The sequence below is a fragment of the Anomaloglossus baeobatrachus genome, chromosome 6, assembly GCF_048569485.1.
Source record: "Anomaloglossus baeobatrachus isolate aAnoBae1 chromosome 6, aAnoBae1.hap1, whole genome shotgun sequence".
In the NCBI taxonomy this organism is placed as follows: Eukaryota; Metazoa; Chordata; class Amphibia; order Anura; family Aromobatidae; genus Anomaloglossus; species Anomaloglossus baeobatrachus.
In genome coordinates, this window is record NC_134358.1 from 229,337,053 (window position 1) to 229,364,837 (window position 27,785).

The 27,785-nt window shown below is 45.9% G+C and overlaps 1 protein-coding gene across 3 annotated transcripts in view; it reads left to right on the plus strand.

Moving 5' to 3' along the window:
- Nucleotides 1-27,785, plus strand: part of ATXN1 (ataxin 1) — a 447,406-nt gene that overhangs the window by 362,574 nt on the left and 57,047 nt on the right. The gene's annotated exons all lie outside the window — the stretch shown is intronic.

Below are 27,785 nucleotides of genomic sequence, written 5' to 3' on the forward strand. Positions count from 1 at the left end.
AGCCTTCAGGTTTTGCTTGTTTGTGGGTCTTTCCGTCTTAAGTCTGGATTTGAGCAAGTGAAATGCATGCTCAATTGGGTTAAGATCTGGTGATTGATTTGGCCATTGCAGAATGTTCCACTTTTTTGCACTCATGAACTCCTGGGTAGCTTTGGCTGTATGCTTGGGGTCATTGTCCATCTGTACTATGAAGCGCCGTCCGATCAACTTTGCGGCATTTGGCTGAATCTGGGCTGAAAGTATATCCCGGTACACTTCAGAATTCATCCGGCTACTCTTGTCTGCTGTTATGTCATCAATAAACACAAGTGACTCAGTGCCATTGAAAGCCATGCATGCCCATGCCATCACGTTGCCTCCACCATGTTTTACAGAGGATGTGGTGTGCCTTGGATCATGTGCCGTTCCCTTTCTTCTCCAAACTTTTTTCTTCCCATCATTCTGGTACAGGTTGGTCTTTGTCTCATCTGTCCATAGAATACTTTTCCAGAACTGAGCTGGCTTCATGAGGTGTTTTTCAGCAAATTTAACTCTGGCCTGTCTATTTTTGGAATTGATGAATGGTTTGCATCTAGATGTGAACCCTTTGTATTTACTTTCATGGAGTCTTCTCTTTACTGTTGACTTAGAGACAGATACACCTACTTCACTGAGAGTGTTCTGGACTTCAGTTGATGTTGTGAACGGGTTCTTCTTCACCAAAGAAAGCGATCATCCACCACTGTTGTCATCCGTGGACGCCCAGGCCTTTTTGAGTTCCCAAGCTCACCAGTCAATTCCTTTTTTCTCAGAATGTACCCAACTGTTGATTTTGCTACTCCAAGCATGTCTGCTATCTCTCTGATGGATTTTTTCTTTTTTTTCAGCCTCAGAATGTTCTGCTTCACCTCAATTGAGAGTTCCTTAGACCGCATGTTGTCTGGTCACAGCAACAGCTTCCAAATGCAAAACCACACACCTGTAATCAACCCCAGACCTTTTAACTACTTCATTGATTACAGGTTAACGAGGGAGACGCCTTCAGAGTTAATTGCAGCCCTTAGAGTCCCTTGTCCAATTACTTTTGGTCCCTTGAAAAAGAGGAGGCTATGCATTACAGAGCTATGATTCCTAAACCCTTTCTCCGATTTGGATGTGAAAACTCTCATATTGCAGCTGGGAGTGTGCACTTTCAGCCCATATTATATATATAATTGTATTTCTGAACATGTTTTTGTAAACAGCTAAAATAACAAAACTTGTGTCACTGTCCAAATATTTCTGCACCTAACTGTATACAAGTCCTCTAATGATTTTATCAAAACTATAGCAAGTGCCACAGTAAGTGCTACATCACTGGAATCAGGGCCTCTGTTCTACAACGTAATAATCTCAGATTAGGTGGCAAAAGTTGGTGACATGTTCCCTTTAAACTCTGCGGTAAATTCCAACAAGGTATCCAGGTTGGACAGAGACGTGGTCTCCCTATCAGCCCCTTAAGGTGGCTTTACACACTGCAACATCGCAAACGACATCGCTGTAACGTCACCGGTTTTGTGACGTTATAGCGACCTCCCCAGCGACATTGCAGTGTGTGAAACACATCAGCGAACTGGCCCCTGCTGTGAAGTTGTGATCGCTACAAATCGTTCAGGACCATTCTTTGGTCCTTTGTTTCCCGCTGTGCAGCAAAGTTTTAGTGTGTAAAGGGGACTTTACAGCGACTTCGTTAGCGACTTCCCTTTCAAAAAGCTGCTTTACAACGTCCCCAATGACTAGCTAGGTCGTTCTGCAGGTCCGGATCGCTGTTGCGTCGTTGGCCAGGTTTGCCTGTTTGACAGCTCACCAGAGACTTTGTAGCGATCCCGGCCAGGTTGGGATCGCTGGTGGGATCGCTAGAAAGTTTCAGTGTGTAAAGGGGCCTTTACAGCGTGAGCACAAAGTCTAGAGGGGTTGTCTTGTCAATGATTGCCGTAAAAACAAGACACGAGAAGCCATGGTTAGAATTAATTGCTCTTTTTTCAATTCCACCCCAAAATTAAATTCCCTATTATTCAGTAGATTTTATAAACAATTAAATGGTTTCAGTCAAAACTACAGCTCGCCTGACACAAAAAATAGTGCTAAAGCCTGCTTTACACACTACAATATATCTTACAATGTGTCGGCGGGGTCACGTCATAAGTGACGCACATCCGGCATGGTAAGTTACATTGTAGTGTGTGACAGGTACGTGCTATTGCGATTGAACGGTAAATTGTTCATCTCACGCACGTCGTTCATTCCTCATGAATTGAACGTCAGGTTCTTCAATGTTCCCGAGGAAGCACACATCACAGTGTGTGACACCCGGGAACGATGAACAGATCTTACCTGCGTCCTGCGGCTCCCGGCCAGCAATGCGGAAGGAAGGAGGTGGGCGGGATGTTTACATCCCACTCAGCTCCGCCCCTCTGCTTCTATTGGCCGGCTGCCGCATGACGTCGCTGTGACGCCAAACGTCCCTCCCACTCCAGGAAGTGGACGTTCGCCGCCCACATCGAGGTCATATGGACGGGTAAGTACGTGTGACGGCAAATAATCGTTTGTGCGGCACATTCAACAAAATTAAACGTGCCACACATACGATGGGGGCGGGTACAATCGCATACGATATCGTATGCAGAATCGTAACATGTAAAGCAGGCTTTACACGGCCGTGCGACCAAAAAATAGATGTGGTTGATTGGGAAGAAAGAGTCAAAATGAAACAGATGAAAAATATCGGCAGCAGTCAGGGTTTGTGTCCACAGTACACTTTTTGTTCATATCTGAAGCAGCTCTTCTCCTCGCACGTCCAAGTGTCAGGAAACATGAATGGAAGGAGGACAAACATCTGCAGAACAACTGAGCAGGAATGCCGAATGACCGCCGAGGACGTTCTCATGGGATAGGTGCCTCTACACACTTGTAGTGCTCAGTGGCATATATAAGTATGGCTGGAAATTATAGGATGGAACAAGATTTATCTTGAAATTCCTACAAGGAAGCAATTTTATTCAATACACAAACCTTTATATTATCAAGGAACACTCAGTGACTTATATGCCTAATTTATGGCAGTAAATACATTGTCATATTGAATGCCATAACCCCAGTTGCAAAGGCAGCCAGACTCTATGTAACATTTATAGACTTAAACGCTGTGAAAATGTACAACACATATAAACAATATAGTTGTAAATGCTGGATGGAAATAAGGTGGGGATATCATCAACAGCAACCAATTACTTACCAACTTCAATCTTTCTAATTTGGGTTTTAGAATGAGAGTAGGAAGAATAGCCTGGCACACAACCCTGGAAGGAGGAAGAAATAATATCTCCTTCCATTCACAATTCATGGACAGGAAGCCCTTTGTACATAGATTAACCTATGCTATTGTCCACAACATGATCAGTGACAACCCTGCGAAATATGGCTAATAGGGCACAGAGCTGAGCTCTCCTAGTCCAACTCAGGGAAGCCAAGGCAACTTGCTAATTTTGCTTGGCGAGGCACGGCCTATTGTAGAATAAGACAGTGCACATTCAGATGTAAAGAAAAGGACCGCTCAAGATCTTCAGAATGGGAGCTGGTTGTACAGTATGACCCTCTGTCTGCTTCATAGAAAAGGGTATTGAATGTGGGCACCACCTTTATGAGAAAGAGGGAGATGGTTGGGTGGGAGGGCAGAAAGACAGATAAAGAGAGGGAGAGGGAGAGAGTGAGAGGGGGAAGAGAGAGAGGGAAAGAGCGAGGGGGCAGAGAGACAGCTAAAGAGAGGGAGATTGAGTGAGAGGGAGGGGGAAGAGAGAGAGGGAAAGAGCGAGAGGAGCAGAGAGACAGCTAAAGAGAGGGAGACTGAGTGAGGGGGAGGGGGAAGAGAGAGAGGGAAAGAGCGAGGGGGGCAGAGAGACAGCTAAAGAGAGGGAGACTGAGTGAGGGGGAGGGGGAAGAGAGAGAGGGAAAGAGCAAGGGGGGCAGAGATACAGCTAAAGAGAGGGACATTGAGTGAGAGGGAGGGGGAAGAGAGAGAGGGAAAGAGCGAGGGGGGCAGAGAGACAGCTATAGAGAGGGAGATTGAGAGAGAGAGAGAGAGGGCGAAGAGAGAGAGGGAAAGAGCGAGGGGGCAGAGAGACAGCTAAAGAGAGGGAGATTGAGACAGAGGGAGAGAGAAAGAGAGAGAGAGAGTAGAAAAAGAGACAGAGAGAGAGAAAAATAAGAGGAAAAAAAGAGGGGGCAGAGAGACAGAGAGGGAGATTGAGAGAGAGGAAGGGGAGGAGAGAGAGAGGGAGAGAGAAAGAGAGAGGGGGCAGAGAGACAAATAAAGAGAGGTAGATTGAGAGAGAGGGGAAGAGCGAGTCAGGTAAAGAGGGAGGTGAGGGAGATGGAAAAAGAGGGAGAGAATGAGTAGGAGAGTGGGTGAGATAGAGGGGAGAAAGAAGGAAGGAAAGAAGTAAAGAACAAGAAAGAGAAGGAATGATAGAGAGGGGGGAGAGATAGCAAAAAAAGTGATGGCAAGAGAGACAAGGAGAGGGAATGAGGGAAACAGAGAAAGAGGGGGAGAGAGAGAGAAGGAAGGGAGGAAGGAAAGAACAAAGAAAGAGATAAGGAAGGAAATAAGGGTACAAGAGGGAATGGGGTGAGAGAGATAAGGTGAGGAAGACAGAGGAACAGAGAGGGAGAGAGAAAAAGAGAGAAGGAGAAAGGCAGGGAGACAGAAAGAAAGAGAAGGAAAGAAGAGAGAAGGAAGAAAGAAAGGAGGAGAGAGACAGCCAAGGAGAGAGAGAGAAGTGGGAGAGAGAGACAGGGATGTGGGTTGAGGGAGACAGAAAGAGAGGGATGAAGAGCGAGAGGGAGAGAGAAAGGGAGAGGAGGAAGGAAAAAATAAGAAAGAAGGAAGGAGGAAAAAAAAGAAGCGGTGGAGGCAGCAAAAGAAAGGGAGAGAGAGAAGGAAGCACAGAAAGAAAGAAAAAAAAAAGAAAGAGTTGGGGGGAGAGACAGAGAGAATGAGAGAAGGAAGGAGAGAAGGTAAAAAGAACAAAGAAAAGGAAAGACGGAAGGAAAAGAAAGAAAGAATCACATTAGCCTTTTGATGAATAATACATTCTTTATTTTTAGAGTTTTGGTTAATCCGCTGTTCCGTCCCATAATCCATCTTTTCAAGAAGTATTTGAATAGTCTTGAACATCTAGGAGCAAGAATGTGCAGCTCGGCACTAGCCCAAGTATGGAATCTGAGTTTTCATTTGCTTATAATTAGCCTGCAACTGGGGAATTTCTTAATGACTGTCTGGCTGAACAACTGCAAAACACAGCAGTTAAGACGGATTTCTTTCATATCAAGGAAGGTGTTATATGAGAAGGCTAATCTAGGATGTAACATTTCGAACAGGCAATCTGTTATAAAACAAAATCTAGACGAAGAAGTGAACCCAGTGGAGCTTCAAAGTAAGCACATGTCCAGGAAACCATAAGTAATGTCAGCTAGATTGGCTTTCCGAAGGTCTCAGGCTGCTGCTTGTCAGACTACTCCATACTTTAGGCGGTTTGTCTTTTTAATGATTGGTTTGTTCAGTCGCATCCTAAGATGACCAGGCACTTCGGATGCATGTATAGTAGTCATCTGTCTCTCTGTGACTATTGTATCTATCCTACTTTTCCGCATAGATGCTGAAAAACATCCAGGATTTCTCATCTAGTCATAACCCCCTTTTGTAAGTTTTTCTCTATGGTTTTATGTGTTCATTTATGGAGATGACACCTGTAAAGGGACATTGACTCGAGTCATCAACTGACTATGTTCTCCTTGTGCAGGGTTTGCTCCAAGTATATTGAGCCCCTTGGGTGAAAATCACAGCGGGTCGTCTATAAGAGTATTTGGACATAACAGAGATGGGTCCAGTACACAAGACTCCAAGAATATATACATATATATATATATATATATATATATATATATATATATAGCTGTTCATTTGGAGATCTGCAGCCCGACTAGACTTATTTCACGGCAAAAATCATGGTCACGTAAGAATGCAAGCAACGGGCGATCTCGTTGCAGGGACACCGATGGGTGGTTAAGGGGTTAAGTACACACCTCAAATAATATATTATTCCTTCTATGAGTAGGGAAGCATGCCAGCAACCAACATGGAGAATTTATAATGAATATCTAATATTCACCGCTATAATTAATAGGTTTATTTTTCTTTTCTGTATCTACAAAACACTTTTATTTTGTTGTTATTTAGAACATGTAATTAAGTAAGAAAAATGCTCCCTTAGGCTCTGTTCACATCATCATCAGTTATTTTCGTTGGTCTGTTCCGTCATAGAAGCAAAAAAATAAAAATACTTGAAGTGTTAACGGATACTAACACCCAATAGATCCTATCGACTATAATGGGGTCTTATGAGTTTCTGTCATGGGGGATTTCACATCTTGTTCTACGTTCTGCACAGATCCCATAGACGTGAATGATGCTGCAGGGGCTGTCCGGAGCTTAGGTATTGGTGACCGAGTCATCAGTAGGTCATCAATATTACACTTGGGGATCTAACAGCCAGCACCCCCTCCCAACAGCCGTTATTTGCTCCAGTGTTGCCGGATATTAGTGATGCAGTACACAGCAGTCTTGTACGTTGTTTTGTTGGCTGCTGCCAAGCACCTCACCTTATCTCCCATTCAAGACAATCATCAGTACACCAATCTGATATTCATGACAAGTCCCATGAATGAGCCATCAATATCTAGCGCCTGTACAACTTCTTCACACTTTCTCGAGAGTTACCACTAAGAAATCTGACAGTTCCCAGCAAATAACAACTGATCTCCACAACCACATAATAATAATAATAATAATAATTTTATTAATTCGATAGCGCTTTACATACATTGGCAACACTGTCCTCATTGGGGCTCACAATCTAGAGTCCCTATCAGTATGTCTTTGGAGTGTGGGAGGAAACCAGAGTGCCCGGAGGAAACCCACACAAACACAGGGAGAACATACAAACTCCTTGCAGATGTTGTCCTTGGTGGGACTTGAACCTAGGACCCCAGCACTGCAAGACTGCAGTGCTAACCACTGAGCCACCATGCCGCCCATATACAGTCAACCTTGTGAGAAGTGGTTACCATTTAAGCTAATCACATACATGCAATATTGAAATCTACGGTAAGCGTTGTGCCAGTGCCCATATAATTATGCCTTGCACATACATTTCCAGGCTTGTTCCAACAGTGATGACAATGCTGATGAATGGCCAGTGTCCAAAGTCATTAGCTCTCTCGCAGCAGAACAGCTAATTAAAAGGTGTTGAGTGTTTTATTCCGCACAGTATGTCTTCCATAGATTCATGTTTCTCTTACAGTTCATTTTATTGTTTGACTTTCTTGTGTGTTGAAATACTGAATTCTTTAGTGATAGGGTAGATCCTGGTTTTCTAACCTCACACTTTCCACTATGTGAATTTTGTTTCCGTACAGCATTTTTTAGGTTCAGTATATCAAAAATATACACATTTTGCAAACATTCCTTCTGTTTTATGAGCTGGGTGTTTGTACAATGAAAGACAGAAACTAAAAATTGCTGTAGCAGAACCTGGATTATCTGCTTCTGTATGTCGAGAATTTCGGTAATCTCCTTTCTCTCCCATATTCTGTATCTATCTATCTATCTATCTATCTATCTATCTATCTATCTATCTATCTATCTATCTATCTATCTATCCATGTATCTATCTATCTATCTATCTACCTATCTATCTATCTATCTATCTATCTATCCATGTATCTATCTATCTATCTATCTATCTACCTATCTATCTATCTATCTACCTATCTATCTATCTATCTATCTCTGAAACGCATTGACAAATAAAGATCACGATAATTCATCAGCCTGGCTTTGGATTTTTTCTCCTGTAGTGCGGCTTTTAACCGTTTCATCCACTTATTCTTAAATCTTCCACTAGAGTGCTACAGCAGCCGTGATACAAACTACTACAGTGGTTGTTGTGACTTCTCACAGCCACAAAAGGTGAGCCTTCTCAGCCCATTTGAGATTTGCTGTTATCCAGGAGAAGACTCTATCGGCGCTTCTTTTGTTTCTGCAGTTATTGTCTATCTATGATTCTATCTATCCCTCTATCCATCCATTATCTATCTATCTATCTATCTATGATTCTATCTATCCATCTATCTATCTATCTAGAAATAAGAACACAAGATCACCACAAAAAAATCAATGAAGGTGCAAGGCTTACCAGGCAATCTTTCAATTGCCTAATATATAGAAAAAATGATAAGGGAGGCAGCACTCCAAAATTACATAAAAGCTAACCTTGGAAAAACCATGTTGGTTTTTCTGCCATTTTGGCATGCTTATCATTTTTTTCTTCTTTCTATTTATCTATCTATCTATCCCTCTATCTATCTATCTATCTATCTATCTATCTATCTATCTGTCTGTCTGTCTGTCTGTCTGTCTGTCTGTCTGTCTGTCTATCCTATCTGTCTGTCTATCTATCCAGGAGCAGACACAGACAGAAGAGCGTCCAATGCAAAAACAGAATTTGGGACCTTTGTAGTCCTTTGTAGCCCAGTAGCTCATTAAAATGCACAATTCTACCTGCTTTGGAGGTAGAAGAGGCCGCCTTTGATTTTGGCCAATGTGCAGCTACACAGGTTATTATTATTATTATTATTATTTATTTATAGAGCACCATTAATTCCATGGTGCTGTACATGAGAAGGGGGTTACATACAAAATACGTATACAAGTTACAGTAGACAGACTAGTACAGAGGGAAGAGGGCCCTACCCTTGCGGGCTTACATTCTATAGGATTATGGGGAGGAGACAATAGGTGGGGTGTAGGTCAGGCGGCGGCTCCGCACGGTGGTCGGGCGGCAGCTCCGCACGGTGGTCGGGCGGCAGCTCCGCACGGTGGTCGGGCGGCAGCGAGTTCATTGTAGATTGTAGGCATTTCTGAACAGATGAGTTTTCAGGTTCCGTTTGAAGTTTGCAAGGGTAGGGGATAGTCTGACGTGTTGAGGCAGCGAGTTCCAGGAGACTGGGGATGCTCGGGAGAAGTCTTGGAGTCGGTTGCGTGAGGAGCGAATGAGAGAGGAGGAGAGGAGGAGATCTTGGGAGGACCGGAGGTGACGTGTTGGAGTGTAGTGGGAGAGTAGTTCGGAGATGTACGGAGGGGAAAGATTATGCACAGCTTTGTAGGTCAGTGTTAGAAGTTTGAATTGGATACGGTGGAAGATTGGAAGCCAGTGGAGGGACATGCAGAGGGGAGAAGCGGGGTGGTATTGAGGAGAGAGGTGGATAAGTCGGGCAGCAGAGTTAAGGATGGACTGGAGAGGGGCGAGCGTGTTGGCAGGGAGGCCACAGAGGAGGATGTTACAGTAGTCGAGGCGGGAGATTATGAGGGCATGCACTAGCATTTTAGTAGATTGCAAATTGAGGAAAGGGCGGATTCTGGAAATATTTTTGAGTTGAAGACGGCAGGAGGTGGTGAGGGACTGGATGTGTGGTATGAAGGATAAGGCAGAGTCAAAGGTCACTCCGAGGCAGCGAACTTTGGGTACTGGCGAGAGCGTGGTGTTATTTATTGTAATAGATAGATCAGGTGGAGAGTGTAGGTGAGACGGAGGAAAGATGATTAGTTCAGTTTTGGCCACATTGAGCTTTAGGAAGCGAGAGGAGAAGAAGGAGGATATAGCAGATAGACATTTCGGGATTTTGGACAGCAGAGATGTGGCATCTGGGCCAGAGAGGTAGATCTGGGTGTCGTCGGCATATAGGTGGTATTGGAAGCCATGGGACTTTATGAGTTGTCCCAGGCCAAATGTGTAGATAGAGAAAAGTAGGGGTCCTAGGACAGAGCCTTGAGGGACGCCAACAGAGAGATGGTGGGATGAAGAGGTTGTGTGAGAGTGGGAGACACTGAAAGTGCGATTTGAGAGGTATGAAGAGATCCAAGAGAGGGCAAGATCTCTGACACCAAGGGAAGAGAGGGTCTGTAATAGGAGGGAGTGGTCAACGGTATCGAAGGCTGAGGACAGGTCTAGGAGTAGGAGTATAGAGAAGTGCTTGTTCGCTTTGGCAGTAAGCAAGTCATTTGTGATTTTAGTCAGGGCAGTTTCGGTAGAGTGATGTGGACGGAAGCCGGACTGTAGGTTGTCAAAGAGAGCGTTAGAGGAGAGGTGGGAGGAAAGTTCAGCATGGACATGCTGTTCCAGGAGTTTTGAGGCAAGTGGGAGTAGTGATATGGGGCGATAGCTGGTAGTAGAGGTTGGATCGAGGGAAGGTTTCTTTAGGATAGGTGTGACTGTTGCATGTTTTAAGGCAGAGGGGAAGGTTCCAGTCGTTAAAGATAGGTTGAAGAGGTGGGTTAAGGCTGGAGTAAGGATGGTGGTGAGGTTGGGAAGGAGGTGGGATGGCATGGGGTCAAGTGCGCAGGTGGTGAGGTGCGCTTTTGAGAGAAGACGTGCAAGCTCTCCTTCGGTGATGGTGGGGAGGAAGTTTATGGGAGAGGGGCAGTGGTCAGCTACATGAAGGGGTTGTGGTGGCTGAGCAGAGAAGACTTGCCTTATTAGGTCGATTTTTTCTTGGAAATAGGTGGCAAAGTCTTCTGCAGAAATGAGGGAGGTTGGAGGGGGCAGTGGTGGGCGAAGGAGGGAGTTGAAAGTGTTGAATAACTGTTTGGGGTTGTGTGTTAGAGAGGATATGAGGTTTCTGAAGTAATCGTGTTTAGCGGAGGTGAGGACTGAGCGAAATGTGTGAATTGCATTTTTGAATGTGGTGAAGTCTTCCTGGGAGTGCGTTTTCTTCCACCGCCGCTCTGCAGCCCTAGACCTTTGCCGAAGTTTTTTAGTGAGGCTGTTGTGCCAGGGCTGTCTATTGATTCGTCTCACTCTGCCATGCACAAGGGGAGCGACTGAATCAATAGCTGATGTGAGGGTGGTGTTGTAGAAAGTGGTGGCGCTGTCTGTGTCGTGGAGGGACGATATGGAGGACAGTGGGAGGATAGAGTCGGCGAGGGTGTGCATGTTGAGGTGTGCAAGGTTTCTGCGGGGATGTGCTAGGTGCTGGACAGGGGGGTAGGTGAGGAGGACAGGGCTGAAAAGGTCAGAAGATGGTGGTCAGATAGGGGGAGGGGGGAAGTTGTGAAGTCAGAAAGGGGACAGAGGCGGGTGAAGATAAGGTCTAGTGTGTGTCCATCTTTGTGGGTGGCAGAGGTGGACCACTGAGTTAAGCCAAACGACGAAGCAAGGGAGAGGAGTTTGGAAGCAGCTTGTTGGCGAGTGTCAGTGGGGATGTTGAAGTCACCCATGATGATGGTGGGAATGTCAGCAGAGAGAAAGTGTAGAAGCCAGGCAGAAAAGTGGTCGAGGAAGGCAGTGGTGGCGCCCGGGGGTCTGTATATGACAGCCACTTGGAGGTTGGAGGGAGAATAGATTCGGACAGAGTGCACTTCAAAGGAAGGCAGGTCGAGGGAGGGTAGAGGTGGGATTGGATTAAAGCTGCAGTTGTTAGAAAGAAGGAGGCCCACTCCTCCACCTTGTCTATTGCCAGGGCGAGGAGTGTGGGAGAAGTGCAGGCCACCGTAGCATAGTGCAGCTGGGGAGGCAGAGTTGGATGGTGTCAGCCATGTTTCGGTGATGCCCAGAAAGGATAGATTGCTGGAGGTAAAGAGATCATGAATGATGTGCAGTTTATTACACACTGAACGGGCATTCCAGAGCGCTCCTGAGAGAGGGGGCGGCGGAGTCGGTGAGAGGGGAATAGTTTTTATGTTGGCTAGATTGCGGTAGTTACTATTATGTGGAGAGTGGTGGGTGGGTGATAAAGAGGGGTGTACCATCCATGGGGGGCCAGGATTGGGGGCTATGTCACCAGCAGTGAGAAGGAGTAGAGAAAGGGAGAGCAGGTGGGAGAAGGAGAGTGGACGGCATGGTCTGCGCGATATTAGGAGCGATCTGAGGTTCAGGAATAGGTCAGCAGATGAGGACAGATGAGAAGGCAGGAGGGACGGGGAGATGAATATTTGCTTAGAGGGTGCTGGGGTGTGGGGATAGCGAAGGAGAGTGAGGAGGAGAGGGGCAAAGACTGTGAGGGCATAGGTGAACATGGTGGGAGTAGTGTGGTAAGTATATGATTTAACAAGTAAGTTGTGTCAGTGGAAAACTTGGTTAGAAAGAGCTGAAGTTTACCTTCTGGTCATGTCTGGTTCATTTCTGGTATATTTCTGACACTTATGAGGCACTTCTCCAGAGGCACGCACACAGACCACGGTCATAGACCTAGTGCAGTACTTATATACATGTCTCATTGACCCAGATGAACATCAGCTGACCAGCAGGGGTGAGGCACATGAAAGAATTACAAACAGGTAGGAAGCACTCAAAGAAAAAAAAAAAAAAAAAAAAATACAGACAGGATTTAACTAATTATACAACATGAAAACAGCAGGTTAGCATACCAAAAGCAAAGGGACTTTAAATGTATATGCAGGTGAGGAGATTAAGGTCAAAGCAGGAAATTCAGATGCATAGAACAACTGGACGGTCATACCAAAAGCAAAGGGACTTTAAATGTATATGCAGGTGAGGAGATTAAGGTCAAAGCAGGAAATTCAGATGCATAGAACAACTGGACGGTCATACCTGTGAATGAGACAGATGGATTGTCAGAATCAGAGATGAATGGGGACCATGGAGAGTTAGGCCATAGAATTACATTTCATTTCTGGTATATTTCTGACACTTATGAGGCACTTATCCAGAGGCACGCACACAGCAGGTTGCACCAATGGTATGTTCACCTATCTATCTATCTATCTATCTATCTATCTGTCTGTCTGTCTATCTATCTATCTCATGTTAAGGGCATAATTCTAGCCCCTGACTAATAGAGGAAACCCCATTTTATTACCTTGTACTGAAGAAGCTGGAGGACTTTGCTTGGGGCCAACACCAACCCAATTAACGTCAAAGTCAAAATATTGCTTGATTTGTATGTTGCAATATTGTGACTGCCTAAAGGGAACAGTGTCTTGAAATATGGTATGGCTGTATTGTATAAGTGCTTGTCCTTTGGTAAAAATGTTAACTTTTTTTCAAAAGATTCATTGTGCCAGTTTTGGGAAATCTGGTGTAGGAACCATATGTAAAGTGCACTGTGGGCGTGTGAGTGAACTGCTTCTTCCAAGTGCATTGATACAGTCCCTGTGCTCTTCTACCCTGATTTACAAATGGTTCCCACATTAGATTTCTCATGACTGGCAAATTGTATGTCTACAAAAAGGTATCCTAGTTAATGGCGGACAAACATTTATACAAACCATACCACTAGTTTGATATTTAAACATGTGCTGGTGTGTTTTTATTAAAGGGACTGCCAGGATCAGTAAATCATATAATGAAAGTTAAGGCTGGGATCTGTTATTCTGGGTTCTGTTTTTGTGTTCTTTTAAAGGAACAAAAAAATGGAACGGATCCATACTATGGCGGCCACAAATGACCCCAGATGGACCCACTGTAATTTCAACAAACAATACAAATTGAGCTTTTTCTTCTGGGAAAAATTACAGAACTTGCAAATGAGCTTCCTAATGGAGACATCAATGCAAGTGTGACCCTAACCTTACAGGACATGCCCATAGACGCTTTGTTCTTTATCAATATTATGGGTTTTCAAGATATCTGCCCCTGTTCATAGAAATTAGTTGAAGTCATGGAAAAAAAAAGTGTACTACAATGAGCTACAGTATATTTTATGGGAGTTACGGAGATAGCTCAGCCATTCTTGGCCATTTCTGTAGCCCCACCTTCTTTTGTCGGCGCCGGGATGGAGTTATTTTTGTATCAGCCATGAAAGGCTGACATGGGAATAAATCGTTCGTCTTTGAGGATCAGGGTATTTATCCCTACATCTTATTTTTGTTGGCTTCCCATATATTTGGCTACGACATATTTTTCTATACCAGGCTGTAGAGTGATACAGCAGCAGTAAATTACAGCCACATAAAAATCATTATTTTTGCAAAAATAAAACTATTAAGCAGTCTCGTATTCATGGACAGATTTCCAACATAAATGCCATCTAGTTCATACACCTTTTTCATAAAGCACGTGAGTTTATCCCATAATTTTAACTATATGAAGAACTGAGAGGACTATGAGTATATCCATTTAATTCCCCAGACAACACATAAGTCCTCTGAAACCCCACAGACTAATAAATGTGAAGTTAAAAAAAATAATAAAAACTCACCTTGCCCTGGCCATGACATGTCTCTTTGCACAGTTCCACACTCAGTCCTCAGTACAGCTAGCTCCCATGTGTCCTACCTTCCACTTCCACATTATTCTCCAGTGGCTCCAGCGTAACATCATAAGTAGGGATGAGCGGACTTGAGTTAGTTTGGGTTCACCAGGTTCAGCCAGACTTTAGTTAAAAGTTAAGTTCGGTACCCAGACTTGACTCTGAACCCCCATATAAGTCAATGTAGACCTGAACTTCTGTGCTGTAAAATGGTCGTAAGTGTGAGAAATTCCATACATACTTTTTTTTAACATACCAACAGTACCCGAACACCAAACTCGGACATTTTTTTAAAAGTCCATGTTCTAGTCCAAGACCTAGAAAAGTGGTGTCTAGTACGAACACTGAACTTTACAGTTCAGGTTCACTTATCCCTAATCTAGAGGTTGTGAAGGCAGCGCACGTTCTGGCACTATACAGTGTGTCCACCCATAACCTGTTCACCGTCATTAACTTGAGAACGGCAGCAGCTATAGGCATAGAAGTGGTGTTTAGGTATGGTAAAGTAGCCATGCACTACGCAACGAGACCACCTGTAGCGCCACCTGGTGGAAAACAATGAAGTTAGCATTTTCATCTCAAAAACGGAACGACATAGAGAAAAAAAGTGAATTACAAAGTTGTAGGGCATCATCAATTCAATACGAATCGACACCTTGCTTACAGAAATGCTATGATTAGAACGTGTCAAAGGGTACTTTCACACTTGCATTTTTTTCCTTTCGTCACAATCCGCCCTTTTGGAAAACAGCGGAATCCGTTAACGTATTCCGCTGTTTCCCATAGACTTGTATGGACGACGGATTGTGCCAAAAGTACCTGCGTTGCGTCCGCCGGGCAGAAGGAACGCAGCATGTAACGTTTTTTGAGCGGCGGAATCCTCTATTTTTCACTGCGCATGCTCATTTTTTTTTTTTTAATCACGGAAACTTTATTTTGTCTCTCGGTGGCCGAACGTTCAGCTGAGCGCCTGGCAGCCGGCTTCTGTGAATGATCAGCTGAGTACCCGGCAGCCGGCTTTTGAGAGCGCGCAGCTGATCGCCCGGTGGCCCGGCTTCTTTGACCAATCAGCTGAGCGCCCAGCAGCCGGCTTTTGAGAGCACTCAGCTGATTGCCCGGCGACTGGCTTCTGTCAACGGTCAGCTGAGCACCTGGTAGCCGGCTTTTGAGAGCGATGAGCTGAGCGGCCGGCAGCTGTGTGATCAGCTGATCGTTCACAATAGTCTGCTGCCGGTAAAACTGTGAAGAAGAAAAAAAAAAAAGCTTTCCGTTGTTTCGTACGATACGTTGCATCCGTTGTGCCACTATATGCAACGTATCCGTTGCATCCATCACTCAACGCAATGCAACGGATGCCGCTCAACACAAGTGTGAAACTAACCAACCTCACAAGGCTGCGGACGTGAAGCGATACCTCATGGAGACCTTCCTACAAGTCATTGGGTATGGTGGCTGCATGGAGTGGCCAGAGGCTCCAAAGAGCACTGTTATGATGATAGATAGGACAGAAGACAACTAGCTGCAGGGAGCACCAGGTAGGGAACTACTTTGAGAGACAGGAGAGAACCAATTTGAGGAAAGCATAGTATTATTTAACCACTTGCCCTAAACAAATCCAGCAGTATGGTGACAGATGGTCACTTCTTGCTGGATTCAAATTAATCGAATCGCAAACAATTCAAAGAAAATTCTATTCACTTAGAAAAGAATCGCTCATCTCTAATCATGAAAGCTGACTGATCCACTTTAATTGTTACATATAGACTTTTACAGATCAAGGCTTTCTACCAAGTTATGGTGTTATGGCAACCCTTGATTCATGTTGTCACAACTAGAAATAGAGTATTTCATGATGTGGCACTTAATAATATGCGTAATTTGGGTGGAGTTACCTTTTATTGTCAATTATTTTAGCTTGCATATAATAGCTGCGTCTTTCATGCTTGGCAATGGTTATACTTTTGTCATAATTACAATTTTTCTATCTTGATCATGTATAGCAAATACATTTTACATTATTGACATAATTTGAAGGGAATTTGTCAGCAGGTTTTTGCTATGTATTATGAGGGCAGCATAATGTAGGGACAGAGACCCTGATTCTGGCGATGCGTCACTTACTGAACTGTTTGGTGTAGTTTTATTAGAATCCCTACTTTCTCTGTTGTAGATGTGGCAGTGTTCAAAATGAAGATCTGTGTAGCCCTCGCCACAACCGTGATTGGCTGCTTCTTGTGTGCCACGTAAATTGTCAACAAGTTGCCAATTAGTGATGGGGGCGGGATTACACACCTTAGCTGCATATCAGACCTAATCAGGCAGTGATAATTTCTTGCTGATAAAACACTCATTGTATTGAAACAACAGCATACAGCCTAATAAGTGACACGACCATGAAATCAGGCTTTTTGTTCCTACCTCATGCTTCTCTTAGATTAAACAGCAATAACCTGCTGACAGATTCCCTTTAATAATCATACTTTACATAGTGAATGATGGAAAAATACAGTATTCTATATATTGCTGAAATGCTTTCCGAACAGCTTATAAAAAAAAATGATGTGTCTCTTACATAAGATGCGTTATCTAAGGGTAACTGCTCCTGAATGACATATTCTTATTTAACAGTTTATATATCTGCATAGAAAGTTAAGTAAACTCGATAAATCGTCTGTTTACTTATCTTGCGTGGCATTTTAGTTACGTGATGTTTTATTGGCAGTACAAAGTAAAAGGTGAATTCAGCTGGATTTCATTATCAGAGACGTCCATTGTGGGAGCACCGAGTGCTGTGAGGTTACGAGTCAGACAACAGAACGGAGCAGAACTTCTGTCTGGCCCAAAGACAATCTGCAGAATTGGGAATAACTTTAGAGAGAAAACAATAGTAAAGTATTCACAAAGTTACACAAACTTTTATTTAAGGTTTAATTGAAGATTGGAATCACACGTAAGGTGTTTATATAAGCACTTAGAAACCCAAGCTAACAAGACAGCATGCAATGTAGGGCCACACAATAAACATTTTCTATAAACGTAGCATTAGATTGATATCAATGAGGCACAATTTTAATATCTCCATTGTGGAAAAAGATAAGTAAGCAGATTCAGTACAGAAACTAGTGCAGGTTGGCTGCGCACCCATGAATTAGCCTTGTGTGGATCTGCGGCATTTTACATTGCCAATCCATTTTGGATGCCTCGACATGAGAAATCTGTTGTGTGAATGTGAAGCCCCACAGGTGTTGTGTCGGTGCATTACCTTTAGGGACTCCACTCGGCTGGATCTGGTCACAGGTAGGAGATCTTCTTCTTGTCGTGACGCCACTCTCAGTATTGCGGCCAGTAGGGACCGCCACTGCAGGTTGAGGGTCGCCTGGGGCTGATGGTATGTGCAGTTAGATGGAACAGCCTCCTGAGAGTGAGGCAAGCCCCAGGGCCCGATGTAGGTGCGTAGTACCACAAGGCGCAGAATAACTCCACACAGGCAGAATGTCTTTCAGGGTTTTTACTCACTTCAGGTGGCAGGGTGAGTAACCCGGGCGTAGCTGGGATGAACCAGGCGGGAACCAGGTGTCCTTCAGGCTGACTTGTGAGGGTGACTACTAACTCGCCTTCCTTAGCCCTTGGTGGTTTGGGGTGACCCCGACTTTGAGTCCCTATGGGGGTCACCCAGGGAAGTTGCTGAAGCCTCACTCCCCTTCGTTTGCCGTGTGCTTGTTGCCTGGGCCAGATCACTCCAGCTTCTTGCCTCCTGTGAGCTATGGGCCCTAACTGTGGCTACGTGGCTGCGGCTTTTGTGGTGTTGTGGCGTGGGCTTTGAGAGCCCCACACCGGCAGGTTTAGCAAAAGAAAGCTGGATCTATCTCCGCTTCGGGATCTGCCGCCCGGTTGGGCCTGGTACTCCCTAGCAGTCTCCTAACTTCCCACTCCGTGCTCTCTCTCTAGCTGAAGATGGATTTCGGGTAGCACTCCTAGTTGACCGTTCTCCCCCGTCAGTAGCCACTGCGCGGGCGCTGTTAGACAGCAACAGCCCCACAGGTCTGCTCCTCACTGAGCCCTATGGAGTTCTGCTCTAACTGACTCACTGCCCCTCCTCTCCTGTTCTTGCCTACGCCACCTAGCAACCAGACTCTCTTACCACACCCCTTGAGAGGAGATGGAGGCTTTTGGCCCCCTCCACTATTCCAGTGAAGGTCAAGGCTTTTCCCCCTCCTGGGATCCCCAGGGGTCCTCTCATGGGTACATGTGTGAGAGCTGATCACTATGCGCCTGTGTACCACACCCCTGTCAGCCTTCTGGATTACCTGTATTGTACTGTCCCCAGCATGGGTGCAGTACTCAGTGGTGCCTGACCAGGTCAGGGGCGCCACATTCCCCCTTAGTTATCACCAGCACGTCCTCGGGCTGCAAGACAACATTTTAAAATGCATAAAACAGTAAAACATGTAAAACATTTTTAAAAGCACCAGGTACCATACATCACCACCCTCCACCCACAAGTCCGTTAACCCACCCAAAACCCTCTCACGTTGGCCGCGGCTTCAGCCACTTCTGGCAGGATGTAGAGGCGGCTTACATGGGCTGGTGGTTTCAGGGTATACCTGGCCTGGTGGATCCGCGCCTTCAGCCTCTTCTGGCAGGATGCAGAGGCGGCCTCCACAGTTGGTGCTGACCAGGTACCCTCTTTGTGGTGGAGAGCCAGGCCCCATAAACAGGCATGCTCTCTGGTCGCAGGCGAGCCAAGGCCCTATATACGGACGGGCTCCTCCTGGTTGCAGACGAGCCAAGCCCCTAAACAGGCTGACTCTGGTGGTGGTGGTGCCCTTTTGGTGTAACTATTTACACTGCGAGAGTTTGTGGCTATAGCCAGTTCATAGCCTTAAGGTTTATTTCTCACAATAGTTTATGTGGGCACATTCTTGAACTTTAAAACGTTGCAAAACAAACTTTCCAAACTGGTCAAAACTTGCTGTACTTTACTTGAACTTATGCAGACTCCTCTTCACCAGGGCTTGGGCCTGTAGGGCTGCGGCACCTGTTGCTTTCTTGGCCTCTTTCTTCATCTGTTGTTGTCTCATCTGCAGGTTCCTTGTCTCTGCTTTCTTTATGGCTGTCTTTCCTTTCTTCTTTGGGACATGAAACTACATCTAGGGCATACCAGCCTCTTTCTCCTTGGTGCATGGTGAACTGTACGGAGTCTCCCATCTTTAGGTTTCTGCCAGGGTGTCCTCTAGGCAGATGAGCGCTCACATCTCTTCGGTTGACAAATATCCCTTCCTTCACACCAGGTGCTACAATGAATCCATATCCACTTCTCAAATTGAAATCCTCCACTACTCCTCTGCAAAGGGGTCCTCTGACCTGGGCTTTGGCTCTTCTCAGGAACCTTTTCTCCTGTAGGTCTCTGGCTGTGACTTCTCTCTGCTCTGGAGACTGTGGTGCAGGGGACAGCGTTGTTCTGTTGCGACGCCTGGTCTTGCGGGCTGGGTTCTGCTGGGCTGTTACCTCAATGCCTGCAGGGCCCCAGGTGAGGTTTCTGGGCTGGTCTTCATCAGCAGACGGTGTCAAGTCCTCCTCATCCCAACGGGAATAGGGTAACATCTCCGGCTCTGAGTATTGCTCCACTGCCGGTGGCTCCGGAGTCAGCTCCTCAGCTTCCTGGCCTCCTCTCCCCCTTAGTTCTTCTTGGCACTCCTTTGGTGGCAGTGCTGGGGATGGGCTTTCTTCAGCAGGCCCAGGCGGGGGACTCTTTGGCGTGGTTGCTGCAGGGGTTGCCGGAATCCTCTTGGGGGTGTGCGGAGGGAGCAGATACCGATCCACCATCTCTTGTGGGAACTGGGCCTCTAGGTCAGCCTTCAGCTTCCAGTATTCGGGGTCCTCTCCTATCAGGGACTTCCTAGCAGGGACCTCTTTGGACTGGGGAGCGGTGTCTGCTCTGGCCTTGCAGGCCGGGGTAAATGGTGATGCAATCTCTTTGCGGGCCGCGCCCTGTATGGCGGCGGCCTGGTCTTTGCGGGCCGCGCTCGGCATGGCGGCGGCCTGGTCTTGGCGGGCCGCGCCCTGTTTGGCGGCGGCCTGGATCGGCGTCGCTGTCGCGATGGAATCGGTGCAGGCTGGGCTGGGCGTCGCTGCAGGGACCGGGTCTTGGTGGGCCGAGCAGGGCATCGCTGCGGCGGCCGGGGCTTGGCGGGCCGAGCAGGGCATCGCTGCGGCGGCCGGGGCTTGGCGGGCCGAGCAGGGCATCGCTGCGGCGGCCTGGGCTTGGCGGGCCGCACCTGGCGTGGCTGCGGCCTGGCTCAGCGTCGCCGCGCCGGGCGCCTCTTCAGGGACCGCGGGCGTGGCAGCAGGGGTCGGGGCATCCGGGCCGGCAGGGGTAATACTGGACTCACCCATCGGTGGCAGCATCGGGGTCTGAGTCGTCGCCGTCCGGTCTGGCACTCGTCGTGCGGTTCCCCTCTCATAGGCCTGAACCGCGGCAGCCATCCCCAGAAGTTCCATACGTTCTTCTCGGATCTGCTCCACGACCCGGGTCTCCAGTCGGTCGCAGAACTGGGCCAGCTCCCGATACCACCAGGCAGCGGAGCCCGGTTCTGGATTTCTGCGGTCAGACGCCATTTCTTCTGCGCCCTCTTCTGCACGACTCTCCAGCTGTGGACTCGCCGTTGCCTCTAATAGCAAGCTGTTCAGTTTCCGCTCTGCCTCTTTCAGCAGCTCCTCTCCCAGCAGCAGGCTTCTGGCTCCCTTTCTGTCCCGACGTCTCTGGACGCTTCCACTCTCATAGCTGGCAAGGTCAGAACTCTGCAGGGGATCTCTGGGTAGCCACACCTCTTCGTGGGCGGTAACTTCTCCCAGCGCGGGCTGCTGTTGTTTTTCAGCGCGCTTTTCATGGTGGCAATATGGCGGCGCTTCCAATTTTTCAAGCGGACCGCACAGGCACATGGTCACCTGTCTGGACAGGTCTAGTCCTTATCCTGTTCGTGACGCCAGATGTGAAGCCCCACAGGTGTTGTGTCGGTGCATTACCTTTAGGGACTCCACTCGGCTGGATCTGGTCACAGGTAGGAGATCTTCTTCTTGTCGTGACGCCACTCTCAGTATTGCGGCCAGTAGGGACCGCCACTGCAGGTTGAGGGTCGCCTGGGGCTGATGGTATGTGCAGTTAGATGGAACAGCCTCCTGAGAGTGAGGCAAGCCCCAGGGCCCGATGTAGGTGCGTAGTACCACAAGGCGCAGAATAACTCCACACAGGCAGAATGTCTTTCAGGGTTTTTACTCACTTCAGGTGGCAGGGTGAGTAACCCGGGCGTAGCTGGGATGAACCAGGCGGGAACCAGGTGTCCTTCAGGCTGACTTGTGAGGGTGACTACTAACTCGCCTTCCTTAGCCCTTGGTGGTTTGGGGTGACCCCGACTTTGAGTCCCTATGGGGGTCACCCAGGGAAGTTGCTGAAGCCTCACTCCCCTTCGTTTGCCGTGTGCTTGTTGCCTGGGCCAGATCACTCCAGCTTCTTGCCTCCTGTGAGCTATGGGCCCTAACTGTGGCTACGTGGCTGCGGCTTTTGTGGTGTTGTGGCGTGGGCTTTGAGAGCCCCACACCGGCAGGTTTAGCAAAAGAAAGCTGGATCTATCTCCGCTTCGGGATCTGCCGCCCGGTTGGGCCTGGTACTCCCTAGCAGTCTCCTTACTTCCCACTCCGTGCTCTCTCTCTAGCTGAAGATGGATTTCGGGTAGCACTCCTAGTTGACCGTTCTCCCCCGTCAGTAGCCACTGCGCGGGCGCTGTTAGACAGCAACAGCCCCACAGGTCTGCTCCTCACTGAGCCCTATGGAGTTCTGCTCTAACTGACTCACTGCCCCTCCTCTCCTGTTCTTGCCTACGCCACCTAGCAACCAGACTCTCTTACCACACCCCTTGAGAGGAGATGGAGGCTTTTGGCCCCCTCCACTATTCCAGTGAAGGTCAAGGCTTTTCCCCCTCCTGGGATCCCCAGGGGTCCTCTCATGGGTACATGTGTGAGAGCTGATCACTATGCGCCTGTGTACCACACCCCTGTCAGCCTTCTGGATTACCTGTATTGTACTGTCCCCAGCATGGGTGCAGTACTCAGTGGTGCCTGACCAGGTCAGGGGCGCCACATGAACATAGCCCACCAGTGACACCTGCTGGTTTGTGCGACTACCTCTTGTCTGATTCTTTTTGCTAGATTCATACCTTCCTCTATCAGCTAATACTGACTCCCATCCATTACCGCCCCCCATTTCAGAAGTATGGACATCCATTATAAATATGATGACCCTACCCCCCTGAATGCATTTATACTGTGGAGCCAGGGCTAAAAATTCCATGTAACCAATACAATGATAGGATTTCAGTTTTGAATGTCACATTCATTACTATCAAAACAATGCTGTAAAAGACACTAAACACCAATAGGGTCATATCCGATATCAATACGGTAGAAAATGATTTGTCCTGAAGAAGAAGCTTTGTGGCTTCGAAACACGTTGACAATAAATAATTTTCTTATCATCTGGATCTCCCTATTTCTACGGATGCACTGAGAATTAACTCTTTTCTCTCCACCAATTTCTATGACATAATAATCTTTTTATATAACTCCTGTCTTTTGTTTAGGTGTTGACTTTAGGATTGTGCAGAAGTATTGTGAAAAGTATGATACCTTTATAACTGTCATCCAGCAACTCTTCTAGACCCTCGATGCAAAGACTCAATAGACAAAGTAGATTAAGCTGCTGCCGAACACTTCTCTGGTAGTAACCTATTTCTCACTAGAACAAAGGATCGGTCATGTTGAAAACAAACACGATCAATCCTTTTTTCTCCAACATCTTTCATCATGGAACTATCAAAACACCACCTAAGAAGCCAATATTCATTTATTGCATATGGGCGCCTTTAAAGAGAGTCTATCAGCACAAACTGACTGTTCAAACCAAGCTGTTTTACACAGTTAGTGTGGCCATGGCCAGCTTCACATCAGCGGTATTCTGCCGCAATGCCAGATCCATCAGAAATGTGATACAGTTCAATACAGTTAAATGGAATCGCAGAAACATAAGGTCACATGCATGTGTGTGACCTTATCTTGCTGCGATTCCATTTAACTGTATTGAACTGTACCGCATATCTGACAGATCCGGCATTGCGGCAGAATACCGCTGATTTGAAGCTGGCCTAAACAGTTCAGTGCACCTTTCCAACTAATTATTTTACATCTATCTCCACCCCCTCTTCCTTTATTGACAACTCTGGATTTACAGGAGAAAAAGAAAGGATGAGATAGATGAAACACAAGTCAGTGGGAAGGTGCACTGATCTGATGACCATGCCAAGTGTGTACTGAGCACTCGTGCTTGGTTTGAACAGTCATTTTGTGCTGACAGACTCCCAATACATATGAGTCATTCTCATGTCTACAGTAAAGCTTGTATTTATATAAGGCTTGTCTATTCATATGGATTGTGCAAAGATGTAACTAGCCTGTCATGGAAGCCTATAAGATGCAATTGGAATTGATGTCTCACATACTCAGAACAGCTGTAGACACAGACACATGACTTTTTTCCCTAGTGGATGGGCTGGCAGGCTGCTGCTTGGTTTGGCATGAGGTTACATTTTCAAAGCATGATCATCTCAAGTTCAAGTCATGACCTGTTACACCCCACTGAAGACTCTACATCTCAAGACTTTAAAGCTGGGTTTACACACTGCAACATCTCAAACGACATCGCTGTAACGTCACCGGTTTTGTGACGCAATAGCGATGTTGTTTGCGATGTTGCAGTGTGTGAAACCTATCAGCGACCCGGCCCCTGCTGTGAAGTTGTAATCGTTACAAATCGTTCAGGACCATTCCTAGGTCCTTTGTTTCCCGCTGTGCAGCATGAAGTTTCAGTGTGTGAAGACTTTGCAGCGACTTTGTTAGCAACTTCCCTTTCAAAAGGCTGCTTATCAACGTCCCCAACAACCAGCTAGGTCGCTCTGCAGGTCCGGATCGCTGTTGCGTTGTTGGCCAGGTTTGCCTGTTTCAACGCTCACCAGAGACTTAGCAGAGACTTAGGGAGGTCGCTATTGCGTCACAAAACCGGTGACGTTACAGCGATGTCCTTTGCGATGTTGCAGTGTGTAAACCCAGCTTAACTGTAAAGTGCATCTCTATCAAATGACTCCTTCACCTTTAAGAGCCACTTTCTCTCATACTACAGTACACATGTTAAGCTTACAACACTGGTTTACACAATACAAGACCTTGGGGAGATTCCACTAATCACCCCCGGCAGGGGAATTAAGGCTTTTGTCAAAGGAAAGGGAACTGTTGGCCTCTTGCCAAGCTATTGGCGTGTCTATAGATTAAGGAGTGTAGAGATGCGGGGGTTCAATTATGTAGTCTCTTTTTAAGAAATGAATGTGAATGTTTACTGAGAGCAGAACATTCAAGGAAGCCGAGCATGTTTGAATGTCAGCCCAGACATTAATCTGGCAGGCTTCCACTGAGATATTGGCATGAATAAGATGTGTACACAGCGCCTGTGTTTAGTTGCTCCTGACTTGCTTTGCTAGAAAATATTTCTGCTTTTTTTCCAGACTGGAACAAAACTGTAAAACAAACGTTTAGCGGTTCAGTTTCTGTTCTTGAAACTTGGGAATGGACTTCTTGCTAACCTACAAGTAGTCATAGAGCGTTGTTGAGAATTGTGCTGTTTGAAAAGCCATTGATTTCTTTTCCCGCTACATAAATCCATATTGTTTTCAGCTGTCTCTTCAGAATCCATTCTTCAACTTATGAGCCGTCCATTTTATATTTAAAGACAATCTGTCCGCACAATGTAAATTAAAGTCATGGCTGCGATGGTGATGTAATACTGAGTAAATTGATTCCTTTGCTGCAGAAATCCGCATTGTGGTTCTACTGTAATCACTGTGTGATGCTAACTGCTAATTAGGTTTTGGTACACAGGAATTCTCCTCTCTGTCTGTGATTCCCCAGCCCCTTTGCCTGCATTCAGCCTTTGAATGACCTTCCTCCTCTGTTTGAAATTTCATCAGGGATTTATCATTCACAGATAAGCAGAGAGGCTGGGGAATCACAGACAGGGAGGAGAAGACCTACTTAGCAGAAAACTTCAAATGGTGATTACAGAAGAACCACATAGCAGATATCTTCTCCAAAGGTATCAATGTAATCAGTACTATACAGTAGCACCATTACAGCCATGTCTTTGTTTCACATTATTACAAAATTGTGCTGACAGGTTCTCTTTGAGAGCTTGAATCTTTTTTTTTTTTATTTTACATACAACAGAAAAACGATCTTTGTGTTCTCATATGCAAAAAAACCAGATGTATGAAGCTAGCCTAATAAGCAATAATACTTTGGAATACTGCGCATTAAGTGAGCATTAAGTCTTCCACTATAAAAAATATACATTTATATAGTGCTCAGCTTAAGTGAGTACATCCACTTTGAATATTAAGATATTAATTAATCTCTATTTGAACATAATGAACAATTTCCAACATTTTGACAACACTGAGTTTCATACATTTTTTTTAACCCATAACATGAAAGTTAATCATATAACTTTTATTACAAAATCTTTAGTTTTATTCAAATTAGATACACTATCTAAAAAAACACATCTGCATGTTTTTCTCACTATCTGACATGAAATCAGAATAAACGTTTCCCGTTTTAGGTCAATTAGCAACCAAATTTATTTATATTTGCCAAATGCCAGAATAATGAGCGACAGAGAATGTTTTAAGTCATTTTTATTACTTTCTGCAAAGTCAGAATGTAAATAGTATATGTAACCTTGTGACTTTACAGAAAGTAATAAAACTGCCTTAAAACATTCTCTCTCTTATTACTATTCTGGCATTTGGTAAATATAAATAATTTTGATAATTCTAATTGACCTAAAATGGGAAAGGTGTATTCTGATTTCATGTCAGATAGTGAGAAAAACATGAATATGTGTCTTTTTAGATAGTGTATGTAAACTTCCTGTTGCAACTGTATGTGGCCCATGAAAATAATGGATGCCACATTGATGGTAAAAATGGATCACATCCACAATATCACATCCAAAATACTGATGAAAAACATATTTTTTCTCATATTCAGTGAGGCATGGATATTTGAAGGAGACCTTAATAAATCCTTAAGAGAAGATACTCAAGGGACTTAATAGTTTTACTACTGTCCGCTTTTCATTGTAATGCTCTAAAAGCGTCACTTAACTTCATGTTAATTGATCTGCTCAGTGTTTATACAGATAATGGTCAGTAGTATAACCTTTGAATTATTGTAAATGCTGTTTTTATTATTCTGCACAATCAGTATTGTCAGGTGCTGTTGTGTTAATTTCTATTGATCTACTCATGTAAGTAATAGAGACAATGCTGTAGATAGCTGATTGTTACCTTATTCATTATCTAGTATGGCTGTATTAAGATCGATCCCAGCAGGATTATTCAGACATGTAGGTTATTGTATTTAAAGAAAGCACTCTGGGAATTTTCTTAGCATCTGAGGTGATCGTAATTGACATCCTGAGAACCCTTAGGGGTACTTCACACAGCGAGATCGCTACTGAGATCGCTGCTGAGTCACGTTTTTTGTGACCTCATTAGCGATCTCGCTGTGTGACACTGAGCAGTGATCTGGCCCCTGCTGTGAGATCGCTGCTCGTTACACACAGCCCTGGTTCGTTTTTTTATTGTTGCTCTCCCGATGATAAGCACACATCGCTGTGTGTGACAGCGAGAGAGCAACGATCTGAATGTGCAGGGAGCAGGAGCCGGGGTCTGACAGCCTGCGGTAAGCTGTAACTAAGGTAAACATCGGGTAACCAAGGTGGTTACCCGATATTTACCTTCGTTACCAGCCTCCGCAGCTCTCACGCTGCCAGTGCCGGCTCCTGCTCCCTGCACACGCTAAGCTAAGCGGTGTGCGCTGGTAACTAAGGTAAACATCGGATAACCATACCCGATGTTTACCTTAGTTACCAGTGTCCGCAGCTTCCAGACGCCGGCTCCGTGCAAGCGCAGCATCGCTTGTACGTCGCTGCTGGCTGGGGGTTGGTCACTGGTCGCTGGTGAGATCTGCCTGTCTGACAGCTCACCAGCAACCATGTAGCGACGCAGCAGCGATCCTGACCAGGTCAGATCACTGGTGGGATCGCTGCTGCGTCGCTAAAGTGTGACGGTACCCTTAAAGTAGTGCCCTTTAAGCCCCCGTCACATTTAGCGACTTAAGGTGGTGTCACACACAGCGACGACGACAACGACATCGCTGCTACGTCACCATTTTCTGTGACGTTGCAGCGACGTCCCGTCGCTGTCGCTGTGTGTGACATCCAGCAATGAGCTGGCCCCTGCTGTGAGGTCGTTGCACATTGCTGAATGTCCTGCTTC